Source organism: Macaca fascicularis, chromosome 11 (assembly GCF_037993035.2).
Source record: "Macaca fascicularis isolate 582-1 chromosome 11, T2T-MFA8v1.1".
NCBI lineage: Eukaryota > Metazoa > Chordata > Mammalia > Primates > Cercopithecidae > Macaca > Macaca fascicularis.
In genome coordinates, this window is record NC_088385.1 from 97,085,863 (window position 1) to 97,103,434 (window position 17,572).

At 38.0% G+C, this 17,572-nt stretch overlaps 1 long non-coding RNA gene across 1 annotated transcript; it reads left to right on the plus strand.

Moving 5' to 3' along the window:
* The first annotated feature begins 8,528 nt into the window (after positions 1-8,528).
* LOC123567560 (uncharacterized) lies at positions 8,529-17,202 on the plus strand. Its single transcript, XR_006690573.3, has 3 exons — positions 8,529-9,649; positions 10,383-10,471; positions 13,855-17,202. It is a non-coding gene; the product is annotated as an uncharacterized lncRNA (long non-coding RNA).
* Positions 17,203-17,572: the final 370 nt, after the last annotated feature.

The window sequence follows — 17,572 nt, forward strand, 5'->3', positions numbered from 1 at the left end:
CTGCCACCATGCCTGGCGATTTTTTTGTATTTTTAGTAGAGATGGGGCTTCACTGTGTTAGCCAGGATGGTCTCAATCTCCTGACTTTATGATCTGCCTGTCTCAGCCTCCCAAAGTGCTGGGATTACAGGCGTGAGCCACTGAGCCTGGCTGGCATCAGTTTTTACATGTCCTTTTTTGTTTTGATTTTGTTTATTTGTGTCTTCTCTCTTTTTTATTTAAGATTTGTTTGTGGTCTAACATATGATAAATCCTGGACAGTGTTCTATGTGCCGATTGGAGGAACATTTATTTGTAGTTTTTGGATAAAATTTTCTGTAAATGTCTATTAGGTACATTTGATCTAAAGTCTAATTTAAGTCTGATGTTTCCTTGTTTATTTTCTTTCTAGATAATCTGTCTAATGCTGAGAGTGTGGTGTGGAAGTCACTGACTGTTACTGTATTGAAATATATCTCTTTCTTTAGATCCAGTAATATTTGCTTTATGAATATGGGTGCTCCATGTTGGGTGCATTATATACTTAGAATTGTTACATCTTCTTAATGAATTGGTTACTTTATCATTATGTAATGAGCTTTTGTCTTTTTTTTTTTTTTTACTGTTTTTGACTTAAAGTCTGTTTTATCTGATATAAGTAAAGCTACTCCTGCTTGCTTTTAATTTCCATTTGAGTGGAGTATCTTTTTCCATCCTTTTATTTTGAGTCTTATGTGTCTTCACAGAAAAGTGAGTTTTTTATAGGCAGCATATAGTTGGGTCATTAAAAAAAATCCATTCAGCCAGTCTGTGTCTTTTAAGTGGAAAATTCATTTACATTCAAGGTTATTATTCGTAGATGAGTACTTATTCCCATTATTTTGTTGTTGGTTTGATGGTTGTTTTGTATATTCTTTGTTTCTTTATTTCTCTTCATTGTGGTTTGGTCATTTTCTGTGGTGGTAATATTTATGTCCTTTCCTTTCTTCTTTTGTGTGTTTGCTTTGGCAGTACATTTTATGCTTTGGTGGATTTTCATGATATTGATTTGTCCTTTCACTTTCAGGTGTAGGACTCCCTGAAGCATATATTGTAGGGTCTAGGAGTAATAAATTACCTCAGTTTTTGCTTGTCTCCTTTATTTATGAAGGATACATGTTTCTGGGTATAGTATTCTTGGTTAGTAGGCCTTTTTTTTTTTTTTTTTTTTTTTTTCCCCAGTACTGCTGGCCTGTAAGGTTTCTGCTGAGATATCTGATGTTAGTCTGATGGGGTTTCCCTAATAAATGACTAGACACATTTCTCTTGCTATTTTCATAATTCTGTCTTTACATTTCTGTCAGGTAAAGACAACTTGATTATAGTGTGTCAGGGAAAGGACAAAATGTAACTTTTTGGGTTGCATCTATTTGGAGATCTCTGAGCTTCCTGTATTTGAATATTTAAATCTTTTGCTAGACTTGGGATGTTTTCAGTTATCATTTCATTAAATAGGTTTTCCATGACTTTGGTCTCTTCACCTTCTGAAACATCCAAAATTTGCATATTTAATTGCTTTATAGTGTCCCATATGTCACATAGGCTTTTTCATACATTTTTAATCTTTTTTTTTTTTGTATGTTTTGGGGTGTTTTTTGTTTGTTTTTAGTTTTACAGAGTTATTTCCAAAGACTGTCTTCAAGTTCTGAGGTTCTTTCTTCTGCTTACTCTTGTCTATTGCTGAAACTCTCAAATGAATTTCTTGTTTCATTCACTGAATTCTTCAGCTCTAAGATAGATATCTTATTTCTGGTTTCTTTAATGATATCTATCTCTCTGATAAATTTCTCACTCATGTCCTGAATTTTTAATCTGATTTCTTTGTATTGTTTTTCTGTTTTGTTTTTCTGTATCTCACAGAGCTTTTTAAATATCATTATTTTGAATTATTTTCCTGGGATTTCATAAAATTATTTTTTCTTTAGAATCTGTTGCTGAATAATTATTGTGTTCCTATGGAATTGTAATTCTCTTTGTTTCTTTTTTGTGTTTCTTGAGTCCCTACATTGATATCTGGTGTCTTATTTGCTTCTACAAATTTTGAGGATAGTTTTCATGGGAAATGTTTTTCCTGCAGATGTATCTATGGTGTTGGTTGGATAGGACATTTTATCTTTAATTCTGGGTACATGCAGTAGTGTAGTCTGTGTATGATTTCTTTGGCTGTAAACAATGTCAATGGTGCTTGTGATTTTCTTAGTGGCTTATGCTGCAGTTGTTAGTGAAGGCTGTGGTGGGGTTTTGCTGAGGATGAAGATGCAAAGTGGGCCGGTCTTCAGGCCCCACTGGTGACAGTGGTGGGCAATGCATTTGTGACCTTGGGCCCCTAGTCAGCGTACAGAGTTTTAGTGGGTACAAATGGGCCAATTTTTGGCCTTCTACCTTGCTGGGATGCTGGTGGTGGGCTGGGCAGATGGCAGATCTTTGTTCCCCTGCATAATGTGTGTGGTATAAAGAGATGGAAGTACTGGTGGTGAGTCAACCCTTGGGGTCTGAAGCAGCAGATGTTTGTGTTAGCAGTGGGTACAGTCTGCTGAGTGTGCCATTCTCTAGGTGGCACATGTGAGTGACAGTAGCTTGCTGTGACAGTAGTGGCAGGTTGGGTGAACACATTCTCAGGTCCACAGAAGGAATGAACAGATGCCAGTGGTGGTGGACAGAACAGTGCAATCCCTAAGCCCTTGTGCTATGTGCTTGGATACTGGATGGAGAGCAGTATCAGGCTGAGAAGGCCTTTCCTTAGGCCCACTGGTGGTGCATTTGGATGCTGTCTGTGGGTAGCAGATTGGGGTGATCTCAGGCTCCTCTGCAGAGTGCTTATGTATCTACAGCAGCATTGGTGGAATGTAGGGGCAGTCTGTTCTAAGAGAGCATGCAAATTCCCTATAGTCCTGCTACTTGGGGAATGGGAGCAGAGTTGCTAACCATGACTGTAGCCGTGGGCAGACAATTCTCAGACTCTGTGGGGTGTGCTCTTAGCCCCCAGTGGAAGCATCAGCAGTAGGGTAAACTAGTTCTCAGGGTACATGCCAGTGGATGACAGCAGTCCTGCTAGTGAGGAAGGTAGGTTGCTGCCAGTGATGTGCACTTTGGTCCCCAGCAGCAGTAGTGGCATTTCAGTTGCGTGACAGTAGAGCCTATCCTCAGAGTGTGTGTGCAGCATCACTGCTGCTGGGGTGGGTTTGGATTGCTTTCTGTGGTAGTAATCCCAGGTGGGTGATTATCTGAGTCCAGGGAGTATGTGGTTTGGCTGCCTTTGTCCCAGGAGCAGCCTCCCCAGCACACTGTACCATCCACTCCCCATGGTGCAGGACACTGTGTTTGCTAGAGTCCTGGAGATCCTGCTGCTCTGCTGGGTCTGACTGGTGTTGTGCTGTGCAGACCTCTGGATGAACATAGTGGGGATGTAACTGAGGCTCCAGGAATATGGAGATGCAGGGCTGTTGGGCTCCAGGGCAGGATGCAGTATAGGGCGGGCTGGGCTCTCAAAATGGTGCCATGCTGCAGCTGTCTAGAACTCGGGGTGCGTGGGATCTGGCATAAGAGCCCTCTCTGGAGCAATGCCATCATGCAGGTTCCAGGAAGGTCCCTATGCTATACTCAGAACCGTCAAGGGATTTTCTAGTGGCAACATTGCAGGAGTCCACAGTGGGGAGGCAGACCACTGGGAATCTCTCACTTACCCTTTGCCTGCACTGGGGAGCCTCTCCTGGCTTCCAGTCAATCTTGGCTGAGCTGGCTGCCTTGACTCCTGCTCCTTCTGTGCTTCAGGTGTTTCCTGTCATTTCTCTCTTGAATTCCAGTGTTCTTTCTTAGATGCTCTATTTAAAGTGTGATTAGCTACTTGCTATTTTTGTTCTTCTTTGTGGAGGAGGCGACTGTCAGATGTCTCTAGTAAGCCATCTTAAAGCCTTTTGATAGTTTAAACTTTACAGTAGAGAATGAACTTCATACAGGTAAACTGTTTTGTTCATCACTGTGTATATATATGTATCTACCACAGGGTTTAGAACATAGTATATGCTCAATAAGTAACTGTTAAAGTAGTTAATGAGTACATCATGTGTGCTCAGAGACCCTTTCAGTGGGCAATTGATACTATGTCACACATACTATCTAATGGTATTATTCTAAGTACTTTGGGGAATAAAAAGGCAACTCAAATGGTTGGAAAAGATAGATATGTAGGCAAAAATATATAATAATTTGCAGAATAAATTGAATCTTATAACAGAGGCACAACAACCAGAACTAGCTAATTTTGTTTCCTAGATTCAAGTAGACTGGTTTCTGGGGATCATTTTAGGCATTTAAACTGGGCCTGAAAACGATATAGGATTTCAATAGTAAAATAGAGTAAACACAAAAGTTCTGACTTAGATCACAGCCTCCTTCTGTCAGACTGGTATCTTTTCCGTCAGATGAGACACTTGTTTTGCATTTATATGTGTGTTGACAGGTAGACAGAACAGATCTCCACATTAGCCCACCATCTAGAGTTGATTGGATTTGAAGTGATATCCTGATCCAAAACGATCTAATCAGTTTTGTCCTCCTGAGATTTAGAGTTGCAATTTCAAAATCCCAGGCAGATAGTGGCAGGTCCTGATCCTTTTAGAAAATGTTAACTTGGGAGTTCAGGACAACTTTGTTATTATTTTGTCATGAACATAGAGAGGCAGGGAAGGCTGGTTAGATGTAAAGAGAAGAGTGAAGAATATGTAAGAGGTGTAGATGAAAAGAAAAAAGAAGAGACACACACACAGAGTGTTAATGGTCTTTATATTTTTTTCAGATTTTATTTTCACTGCATTATGAGACTTACTTTATCTCCATTAATTAAGCTAGAGTTAATGTGTGTCTAGTGTTTCAACTATAGAGAGCCTTAATGAAGACAGATGAAAAGGTATGGGAAGAATTACAAACACAGGAAAAAGTGATGAGCCAATCTGTAGAACAGAGCATGGAGTATGTAGGGACTTGATCTGTATGTTTCCTATTTCATGATCCCATTTTTGAATATCAAGAAGATGAATAAGTTATTGATATAAATCTGGCAACTTAAATCACCAATTATGGAGAAATAAAAATCCAAGTATAATATAGTGTGTGAATTTTATTTCCTAGTAGAAAATGTTATGAAAGGGTGAAGAAACCATTGGAATTGAGGTCCTATCTGTCAATTGGGTTGCAGTCTTTACTTTGCCACTGACTAGTTATATAATATTTTATGAGTTACTTGACCTCCCTGGGCCTTAGCTGATAAAGGACAAAAATATGTGAGATCTCTGGGTTCATCTGACTAAAAGGAGTGATGAATAGCAACTGAAACTCTTTTTATTGTTTGGCAATTTCTAGTTCCTCTATTTTCTTTTGTACTGTGAAATTTATGGAGTGCTTGCTCTGATTTTTGATCTTATGTGAGAGGCTGTGACACTTAGATGCATAAGTCACAGTTCCTGTCCTTGAAAATCTCACAGAAAAAAATAAATAGTAAGAGAGAGTCACATAAATGAATTTTTATTCAATTTGCTTTAATGATATGGACAACTTTCCAAAGAATTGTTTAATTTTGTTTGGGATCACAGTGTGATGGCGGGAAAAGGCTTTATCAAAGAGGAAGCACTTTAATGAGACAATAAGGTAAGGGTATTCCATGCTGAGAGAGAGATAAGCACATATGCCAGTTACTGAATTATTGCCTCTTGGATCTATGTTCATACATTGTAGCCTGTTCACAATTTGTTTCTTATAGCAACGAAATGGGTGCTTTGATAATTTTCCATTGTCAGCTGGAATGACGTTAAGCTTTGTCAATAGTAGATTCTAGAGAAACTTTGTGAAGGGGAAAATATTTTGCTTTATAGTTCCAGGGGGTTGGCTGAACAGGTGCCTTCATAGTGTCTGCAGCTTTTAGCTTCTGTAGAACATAGTAGCCAGCAGTACCCACAAACCTGCAGCTCCCCAAAGCAATCCCATGTGGTAATTTCATAGCACAGTACCTCTGGTGAGACATATTCTTATGAGTGGCTTACTCAGTAAGTCCCAGGGAGTGAATTTCCAGCAAATTTCTGTAGTATGATGACTTCTCTGCCATCCCTGATTCATTGCCATGCACTCTCCAACAAATTCTAGATCTCAGGGTTTGGCAGAGGTGGGCTTCCTCTTGCTCTATCTCAGTCCTAGAGGTGATGGCTGCTTCTTATAGCTGCTATTTCTATATTCTTTAGAGTTTACTTTTCTTTTTTTCTAGCCAATCCTTTATAACTCAAATCCTCTGTTATAGTTAATCATTCTTTATATTAAACTTTCCTGTCCAAATTTTTCTTTCTCAGTAAGACTCTTCCTGTTACAAGGCAAAAACAGAGAGGCTTCAGAACACATAGCATATTCAGGAAAGAAATACTGCATCCTAGTGAAGTGTAGTTGGTGGGTGGAAAGGTGAATATAACATTGGATAGGTTGCCTGGCGCTAGGAAACCAAGAGGTGTGAATACTGTGGTAAGGATTTCAAGCTGCAAGCGACGGGTATGCTTCTGTGTTCTAGGAAAACTCACTCTGAAAGCAGTGTGGAGGATTAATTTTGTAGATGGGAAAGACTGGAGGCAGTATGATGCTTTTGTGGTGTGGGGGGTATTACTATAATACAGGAGACATATGAGAAGGGCCTTTATTAAAGTACTGACAGCCACAGATAGAAAGAGAGGGATGAATGCAAAGGAGGCAGAATTGAAAAAAACAATGACCTTTTTGATAGCGAGATGAAGAACTTTTTTGTGAGGATTTTATAGATTTGAGATTTTCATACTAGATTACTGAGGTATGGTGATTTTATAACTTAGGTAGAAGTTGATAGGACAAACAGGTTTGGGGAAATTTGGAACACTTTTATGTTTGTTTGAGGTATGTTGATTTTAAAGAAACAAGAAGAAAAATACTGGGTATTACTCTGTTTAAAATATACTGGACAAGAGCAATCAGGCAAGAGAAAGAAATGAAGGGCATCCAAATAGGAAGAGAGGAAGTCAAACTATCTCTGTTTGCAGATGACATGATCCTTTACCTAGAAAACTCCATAGACTTGGCCCTAAAGCTCCTCAAGTTGATAAACAACTTCAGCAAATTCTCAGGATACAAAATCAACATACAAAAATAACTAGCATTCCTATGCACCAAGAATAGTCAAGCTGAGAGCCAAATCAAGAATGCAATCCCATTCACAATTGCCACAAAACAAATAAAATACCTAGGAATATAGCTAACTAGAGAGGTTAAAGAGCTCTGCAAGGAGATCTACAAAACGCTGCTTAGAGAAATCAGAGATGACATGAACAAATGGAAAAACATTACATGCTCTTGCATAAGAGGAATCAGTATTGTTAAAATGGCCATACTGCCCAAAGCAATATATACATTCAATGCTATTCCTATTCAACTACCAATGACATTTTTCACAGAATTAGAAAAAAACTATCTTAAAATTCGTATGGAACAAAAAAAGCAAAACAACAACAAAAAAACACAACAACAACAACAAAAAAAAAAACAGCTTGAATAGCCAAGGCAATCCTAAGGAAAAAGAACAAAGTGGGAGGCATCATGCTACCCAACTTCAAACTATACTACAGGACTACAGTAACAAAAACAGCATAGCAGTGGTACAAAAACAGACACATAGACCAATGGAAGAGAATAGAGAGACCAGACAGAAGGCCAACCACCTAGAACCATCTGATCTTTGACAAAGCTGCTGACAAAAACAAGCAATGGGAAAAGGACTTCCTATTCAATAAATGGTGCTGGGATAACTAGCTAGCCATACACAGGAGATTGAAACCTGACTACTTCCTTGTACCATATACAAAAATCAACTCAAGATGGATTAAAGACTTAAATGTTAAACACAAAACTATAATATTTCTGGAAGACAACCTAGGCAATACCATTTGAGACATAGAAATGAGCAAGATTTCATGACAAAGAAGACAAAAGCAATTGCAACAAAAGTAAAAATTGACAAATGGGATCTAATTGAACTAAAGAGCTTCTGCGCAGCAAAAGAAACTATCAACCATGTAAACAGACAACCTACAGAATGAGAGAAAAATTTTGCAAACTATGCTTCTCTTAAAGGTCTAATATCCAGCATCTATAAGGAACTGAAACAAAATTACAAGGGGAAAAAAAGAACCCCATTAAAAAGTGGTAAATGACATGAACACTTTTCAAAAGATGCATATGCAGCCAACAAACCTATTTTACAAAGCCTACCATCACTGATCATTAGAGAAAAGCAAATCAAAACCACAATGAGATACCATCTCATACCAATCATAAAGGCTATTATTAAATTTTTTTTTTTTTTTAAAAGGTGCTGTCAAGGTTCTGGAGAAAAAGAAATGCTTATACACTATTGGTGGGATTGTAAATTTGTTCGACTATTGTGGAAAACAGTGTGGTGATTCCTTAAAGACCTAAAAATATAACTACCATTCAACCCAGCAATCCCATTACTGGGTAGATACCCAAAAGAACATGAATTGTTCTATCATAAAGACACATGAATGTGTATGTTCATTTACAGCACTGTTCACAATAGCACAGACATAGAATCTACCTAAATTCCCATCAATGACACACTGGATAAAGAAAATGTGGCACATATCATGGAATACTATGAAGCCATTAAAAAGAATGAGATCGTGGCCTTTCCAGGAACATGGATGGAGCTGGAGACCATTGTCTTTAGCAAACTAACGCAGGAACAGAAAATCAAATGCCACATGTTCTTGCTTATAAGTGGGAGATAAATGATGAGAACACATGAACACATAGAGGGAAACAAGAGACAATGGGGTCTATCAAAGAATGGAAGGTGGAAGGAGAGAGATGATCAGGAAAAATAACTGGTGGGTACTAGGTTTAATACCTGAGTGATAAAATAATCTGTATGACAAACCCCCATGATACAAGTTGACCTATGTAACAAACTTGCACATGTACCCCTGAACTTACAATAAAAGTTTAAAAATATATACTGGACAATAGTTTTTCTGTTGAGCTAAACTAAATAATTATTTATTCCATTTCCAAAACTTAAAAAATTTTGAGCGAGACTTTTGCTCCTAAAGTAAATAAATTCCTTACATGTTTTCCCAATGCATTTTCTTCTTGGATTGCTTCGTAGGGTTTCTGAAATTTCTTCTTAAAACACCCTACAGATGGTAACTATAGAAGACAATGAATATTTTACTTTAAAAAAAGTTTATATTTTAGTAGTACAGATGAAAATTGGAGGCCCAATGAATAAAGGGTCAGTATTTAACTCCTTTTCAGCTATATACTTAGAGTTTGGATTTTGTATCCTATTACTTCAAAAAGCCATTCTTTGGAGTTGTATTAATTCTGTGAGATATCTGAATTTCCAGAAGGCTGTGTTCACTCACTGAGTATTTTGTCTGGTAATGATAGGAACTGTAGTTGCCTTCAAGGAACTGAAGACCCAGAGCAAAGATCTCCAAAGAACAACGTGTATGCACAGGCTGTGGCAGAGAATGCTGGATGTGGCACTTGCTGGAGCTGACAAATCGACTTGTGCTGGCAGGGTGTGGGATGCTGCCTGTTCCCTGAGGTGGGCAGCTGACAGACAAGCAAAGAAGCCTTTAAAGACTGACTTAGGATATTAACATCAGGCAATTTTGGTTATGGAATTGCTAGCCTTCAACTGTCTCAGGAACACACCAGTGTGGGGTGCATGGTACCTTCATCAGAATGCTATTTTCTGTGATGCAACAGGAATTTAGAAACATGTAGCTTGTGATACATTAATATGATTTAACTTCAGAAAAGTAACCAGTAGTAAGCTCTGTGAGATAGCTTAACAAAGCTCTGTTCCTTTTCTATTATTTATTCAGCTGCTTAATTACTTAGCTCTTTAATTATTATAAGAAGCACACATGTGCATGCATGCACACACACACACACACAATTGAGAATAAAAGAAAAGAATTCTCCTTGAAATGGCAATTATCAAGGACAGGAAAAGATTCACTCCAGTGTAATGAAGTGAGCGTAATCCTGATGTGTGTTATCTTCTCTCTGGAAATGGAGTGAAAACAAATGATTTATAGTGTACTTGAGTACACTGTTTATTAAGATGGGAGGATGTGTAATCAGTCTGATTACCCTTTTTGCTCGTTGCTGTAGTGTTATCAACTCCATGCGTGTATGTGCGTGTAACTAAAAGAGGGGCTCAATAGAATTTTCTGGTAGCCAAAGCAAAATATTTTAAGGCTTCTAAGAAAAAAAAGAGGGCATAGGGTGGTTTCATTTAAGCTTTGCTTTTGCTGGTCCTCTCTGTTTAGACATGAATTGCTGAATGCCACACCTAGAATTCCAATGAAAGGAATTTGAGGAAGAATTCAAAGCCGGTCCATCTCACGTTCCTGAGGAGGTACTTCCTTATTTTATGTTGACAATGTTGATTTCTTGATCTACAAGGATACCAAAGACATTTTTGTTATTTCTTCTTACACTTCCTTTTAAAGGACAGTTATATGTTGGATTGAGGGCCCCCAGCATATATCCCAGTATACCTTGGCTTCCTTTGGGGAACCACCGCACCTGCAGTTTGTGTTGCTTTTACAGAATGGTAAATCCAGATGTAAACAACTTAGCTCCTTTGGAAGTCCAAAGGCCAAGATTCTTTCTCCATCTGCCTGGTACAACTAGGAGAGGGAAAATGATTTAACTTTGCTCAACTGGAAACTTTCTTCAAGAACTGTGAATGCAGAGCAAGTGACACAGGGGTATAAAATGTCTGAAATATACTTATCTTAATGGCCATATATGAACCAGATGATTCTTGTTATGTGATGGTTTACGTGCTTTGTGCTGTCTGGCCTCCCAGAGCTGTCTAGGTCCCATCTACTCCCACATTTAATCTTCATCAATTCTATGAAAATTTCAATAGACAGCCTCCATTCCAATATATCCCCTCAAATTAGCCAGTGGTTTTGTGGTAACTGCACATAATGTAAAGATGAAGACTGAGGATTAGAGGTCAAAAGATGTAGAAGCCTAGGCCCAGCCCTGATAGATTAAGTTTATAACTTTGGGTGAGGCACTTAACCTCTGTTGGTCTCAGTCCTATTGTTGGTAATTGAAGGGATCGAGCTAGAGTAAGTTCTATTCCAACTCCTTGATTCTAAGGGTCTTTGGGCTACTGACCAAATTTGTATTGATTTCCATCCAGAGAAGAATGCTAGTGTCAAGGTGACTGTGGAATAGAGTAATTAGAGATGAAACAGTGCCTCAAACATTGTTAGTAACTGTGGAGGATATCTAGTATTATTGTTGTCCTTATTCTGATAAGAGCAACAGGATTTTCCTTTGGTAAATCACCAACCCCCAATCTTGGCACATGTTCTTCAGGAGGGTCTGAAGCCATTCAATGTCAAAGGGATGATGGACCTGGTAAATGACAGAATCATAACCTTCGGCTATAGTAATTGTTTGGAGAGCACATGGGACCTAAGGAGGCCACAGCTGCAGAAAGTATCAAGGAAAAAAGAATACTCTTGATAGTATTGCTAAACTGGCCAGATAGCTCCCCTGGGCTGCTAAGTCATTTTGCAGATGCACAGCTTGCCATGTGGAAAGCACAACTAAAGAAAAAGAGACATGTTTGAAATGCTGAATCCAGTCAGTCAAAGTCAAACCTGAACCAATAAGTGACTTCTACCTGCCTGCCCCGCTAGCGCCCACCCAGAGTACGGCTGACTTTCAGTTTTTTGCGGTCAAAATTGTCCTGATTAATACAGCATTCAGTATATCTTTTCAATACATGACTTGCTTGAAAGCCTCAAAGGCAAATCTAAGACTCAAGGATCTTCTCCAAGTGGGGATAGAGAGAGATTGTTTAAATAGAATGCTGAATTATGTGGGCAGATGAGAAGCGCAGAAAAGAATTTCTCATGGATTGTAGCTATGACTATGAACCAATAAGTTACTACATTCCATGCCCTGCCCTCAAAGGATAAAGTAACCTCTATGGGAATGTTTTTAACATTCTCGAAGGTATTGTAAAGTCATAAAGGCTGTGAAGGCATGTTTTGGTCCAATGGAATGACTCCGTTGCAACTTTGTGTATCTGGATTTGTTTTCCCTGTGTATATTCCTAGCTGTGAATAGAACAACCAATATACACAGCTTTTTACCCACCACTTTACTGCTTCTAGTGCTGCAAAAAAGTCATCTATCTCTTTCCTCACTTCTCTTGCCTCTGTGACATGACACTTGGCTCTTTTATCCAATATTTAGACATAAAACATCTCTCAATCGTATGCAAACTAATATATCTGTTTGTTTTTCCAAGTCATTGAGGGTCAGTGCTTTTCTAGCTAGTTTCTTTTGAAGACCAATTTTTTAAAAAATATATGCCGAAATCTTTTCATGTCTGGATTTCAGATAATGCAGTAGAACAAGCAGCTGATTACTATACACAAATGAGAATAGGGTTTTCTTTTTAACCATAAACGAATTGATAAAAATTAAGCCCACCAATCCAAGCAAAATAATGATGATGATGATGATGATAATGATAGTAAGTTTTTGTTGCAACAGACACGAATGATAACTTTCTAACGTTTTAGGACTGTTGCATAGATACCAGTTGAAAGATGTGTGTGATTGCAGGCAGATAAGCTGTAACTCCGCTGTATTCTTTCCCACTGATCTGAACACAGTAGGTAGAGTTACTGCATCTGGTTAGAGATCTGTTATTCTAGGTAGCTAGTTCTGAATCTTCTCACCTGAGTATAAATGCTGTCAGAGGGCAACATCATGGTAAGTGACAGACTAAAGATATATAATATGCTTTGTAGCATTTCATTCATAAAAGAAAGAACAAGAACATTACTTTTTAAATTGGAGAGAGAGGAGAAGTTGGAGGAGAAGAGGAATGGAATCTAAATGGCAAGGTAGTAAACGAAAACTTAAGATGCACATGAAATTACATATACTTTATTTTTTGACAAAATTAGTACATATTCGTTGTCTAATGTTTAGAAGATGAAATCAAGTCAGAAGAAGAAAAATATTATTAATCTGTAATTGTCTCAGACATAAAGTCTAAATATATCCTAATCCACGACCAGTGTTTTCAAGCATGACCATGATCCCTAGTAAGAAATACACTTTACCTTGTAATGTCATACATACACACTTGTTCATATATGTACAATTAAAACAAAATTTCACAAAGTAGTACTTATTCTTACTATATGTGATATACTCTGTCATCCTCTCCCTTCCTCTTTTTTTCTCTTCTCTGCTTTCATTTAGAAAAGAAAATTGCCTATTTATTATTCTGCACAATTTAAAATTACTGGAAAAATTCCTGTGGAATGAGAGTAGGTCATTTCTGTTGAAATTCCTGTATATAATTATGTTTATGTGGGTATTTCTACTTTCTTATAAGGCAGCATTATTAAAATGGAAGTATTACCATTTACATCATGGATTATATAACCATTGGTTAAGTCTAGATCATGCAGAAGTTATAAACAACCCAAATCTCTGTGATTTAACACAACATGGACTTATTCTTGCTTATGCCACATATCCATCGTGGCTCCCCAGTTGGACTCTGAGCCTAAGCAATCCAGGTGGGAGGAATGACTACTCTCTTCACATCAGTTAGTATACATTAAATTATGCTGCAGTAATAATCACCCTCAAAATCTCAGAAATTTACAGCAAAACAGTTTATTTCTTGTTCACATTAATGTCTTATTTTGGCCAACTATAATCTGCTTTGTCTTGTTTTCATTCCAGGGCCCAATCTAAAGGAGCACCTTGAATCTAGGCATGCTGATATCCTGGAAGAAAAAGAAAGGATGGCTGAACAAAGCGGTTGATCTTAAAGCTATCTCTCAGAAGGGGCACACATCACTTCCACTCACGTTTCACTGATACAAGGCTATTGTTCAGCTCAAGCTTGATATCATTAGGGAGGACTTTTTTTTTTTTATTACTATACTTTAAGTTCTAGGGTACATGTGCACAACGTGCAGGTTTGTTACATATGTATACATGTGCCATGTAGGTGTGCTGCACCCATTAACTCATCATTTACGTTAGATATATCTCCTAATGCTATCCCTCCCTGCTACCCCCACCCCACCACAGGCCCCGGTTGTGATGTTCCCCTTCATGTGTCCTAGTGTTCTTATTGTTCAGTTCCCACTTATGAGTGAGAACATGTGGTGTTTGGTTTTTTGTCCTTGCCATAGTTTGCAGAGAATGATGGTTTCCAGCTTTATCCATGTCCCTACAAAGGACATGAACTCATCCTTTTTTATGGCTGCATAGTATTCCATGGTGTATATGTGCCACATTTTCTTAATCCAGTCGATCATTGATGGACATTTGGGTTGGTTCCAAGTCTTTGCTATTGTGAATAATGCCACAGTAAACATACGTGTGCATGTGTCTTTATAGCAGCATGATTTATAATCCTTTGGGTATATACCCAGTAATGGGATGGCTGGGTCAAATGGTATTTCTAGTTCTAGATCCTTGAGGAATCACCACACTGTCTTCCACAATGTTCACAGTCCCACCAACAATGTAAAAGTGTTCCTATTTCTCCACATCCTCTCCAGCACCTGTTGTTTCCTGACTTTTAATGATCGCCATTCTAACTGGTGTGAGACGGTATCTCATTGTGGTTTTGATTTGCATTTCTGTGACAACCAGTGATGATGAGCATTTTTTCATGTGTCTGTTGGCTGCATAAATGTCTTCTTTTGAGAAGTGTCTGTTCATATCCTTCAACTACTTTTTGATGGGGTTGTGTGTTTTTCTCTTGTAGGCTTGTTTGAGTTCTTTGTAGATTCTGGATATTAGCCCTTTGTCAGATGAGTAAATTGTAAGAATTTTCTCCCGTTGTGTAGGTTGCCTGTTCACTCTGATGGTAGTTTCTTTTGCTGTGCAGAAGCTCTTTAATTTAATTAGATCCCATTTGTCAGTTTTGACTTTTGTTTCCATTGCTTTTGGTGTTTTAGACATGAAGTCCTTGCCCATGCCTATGTCCTGAATGGTATTACCTAGGTTTTCTTCTAGGGTTTTTATGGTTTTAGGTGTAACATTTAAGTCTCTAATCCATCTTGAATTAATTTTTGTATAAGGTGTAAGGAAGGGATCCAGTTTCAGCTTTCTACTTATGGCTAGCCAATTTTCCCAGCACCATTTATTAAATAGAGAATCCTTTCCCCATTTCTTGTTTTTGTCAGGTTTGTCAAAGATCAGATGGTTGTAATGTGTGGTATTATTTCTGAGGGCTCTGTTCTGTTCCATTGGTCTATATCTCTGTTTTGGTACCAGTACCATGCTGTTTTGGTTACTGTAGCCTTGTAGTATAGTTTGAAGTCAGGTAGCATGATGCCTCCAGCTTTGTTCTTTTGGCTTAGGATTGTCTTGGCAATGTGGGCTCTTTTTTGGTGCCATATGAACTTTAAAGCAGTTTTTTCCAATTCTGTGAAGAAAGTCATTGGTAGTTTGATGGGGGATAACATTGAATCTATAAATTACCTTGGACAGTATGGCCATTTTCATGATATTGATTCTTCCTATCCATGAGCATGGAATGTTGTTCCATTTGTTCCTATCCTCTTTTATTTTGTTGAGAAGACTTCTAATCCTCTAATAGGAATGGGAGTTTAAGGAGGGGCTCTGTAAGAGGTAGACAATTATTTTCACAATAATACAATTTACCATGGTTTTATGTGTTGTTGGTTGCCGTGACAGAGAAAAGAGAGCTATCATAATGACACATACTTATCCTGTAAGTGGCACTTTATTTCAGTCTTCTACTTATTGTCTAAAAGAAGTCCAATGCTCCAATCCAAGAATAAGAAGACCAGAAAGTACACTATCCTGGTCTGGAAGTGTCAGAGAATGTGAAACCTTTGGCAACCAGTACTAATTAAATAGATAGAATGCTCTTCATCTTGGCAAGCTTCCTCCTGGTTGTCCATTTGGACAGTGTAAGCTTCAAATGATAGAGCTGAAACTCATGTATACAAACAAAGAGTTTTCAAAACAGAAGTTAGAATGCAATCTGTTTTGTTGGAATTGAATATCTTCTATGTGGCAGAACCATGTCTCCTTTAGCACTAGAAATTCTGAATCAGAGACACGTAGAATCTTAAGTGCAGAATAGAAATGCATGGTTCGCTGTTCAAAATACAAAACTTTTTTTCTTTCTTCCCAGGTCTCTCCCTTGGTCTGTCATTGTGTTTTTTACATGCTCTAGTATCACCCTTCCTGGAGCACAGGGATTCTTGCATAGCAGACATAGACTGTCACACACATCATGTCTTATAATTTGCTGTTCAGGACACGAATATCTGACCTTAACCCTCTCTAAGACCCCACAAAGGCAAAGACTCACAGCAGTTGCTAGAGTGAAGTGTGGAAGTGGATGATTCAAAGCCTATTCCAGGAAGGTGGGAGGGACCAGAATGCCAAAGTGTGTGTAGTCAAGGCTCCGAGCCCCTCATGCATGTCCCATTGTCTCATTGGATTTCACTTACAAAACACAAATTCAACAGAAAATTATTATTAGGAATTTCAAGATGGTGACCACAAAGTATTAAACTCCAAGTGCAGAGATTCTTTCTAGTTCTAGTACTATGCAGCCTTTTATTCTTAGAACTGTCACACATTTATATAGTTCAGAGAAATATGTGTATTAGTTATCTACTGCTGCAATACAATTTAGTCTAAAACTCAGCATAGAATCTTGAAACAGCAAACCTTTATTATCTTCACTTTTGTGGGTCAGAAATAAGAACAAGGAAATCGAATTTTTAGAGCTACCATAACAAAGTCTGCAAACTGACTGGATTAAAACAATAGAAATTTGTTGTCTCACAGTCTTGGAAAAATACATGCGGTAGTTTTCTATCTTTGCCTGGCTTATTTCACTTAACACAATGACCTCCAGTTCCATTCATATTTTTGCAAATGACATAATTTCATTCTTTTTTATGGCTGAACAGTATTCCATTATATGTATATACCACGTTTGTCTTATACATTTGTCTGTTGTTGAGCACTTATGTTGATGCCATACCTTTTCTATTGCAAATAGTGCTGCAATAAACATCTAAGTACAGGCATCTCTTTGATATACTGTTTTCTTTTCCTTTGGATAGATATCTAGCAGTGAGATTGCTGGATCACATGGCAGTTCTACTGTTAGCTTTTGGAGAAATGTCCATGCTGTTTTCCATAGCAATTGTACTAATTTACACTTCCACCAACAGCTTATGAGGGTTCCCTTTTTTCTTCATCCTTGCCAACATCTTATTTTTTGTCTCTTTAGTAATGGCCATTCTATCAGGGTGAGATTAACTCTCATTGTGGTTTTAATTTGCATTTCCCTCATTGTATTAGTCAGTTTTCACATTGCTATAAAGAACTACTTGATACTAGGTAATTTATAAAGAAAAGAGGTTAATTGACTCACATTTCCACAGGCTGTATA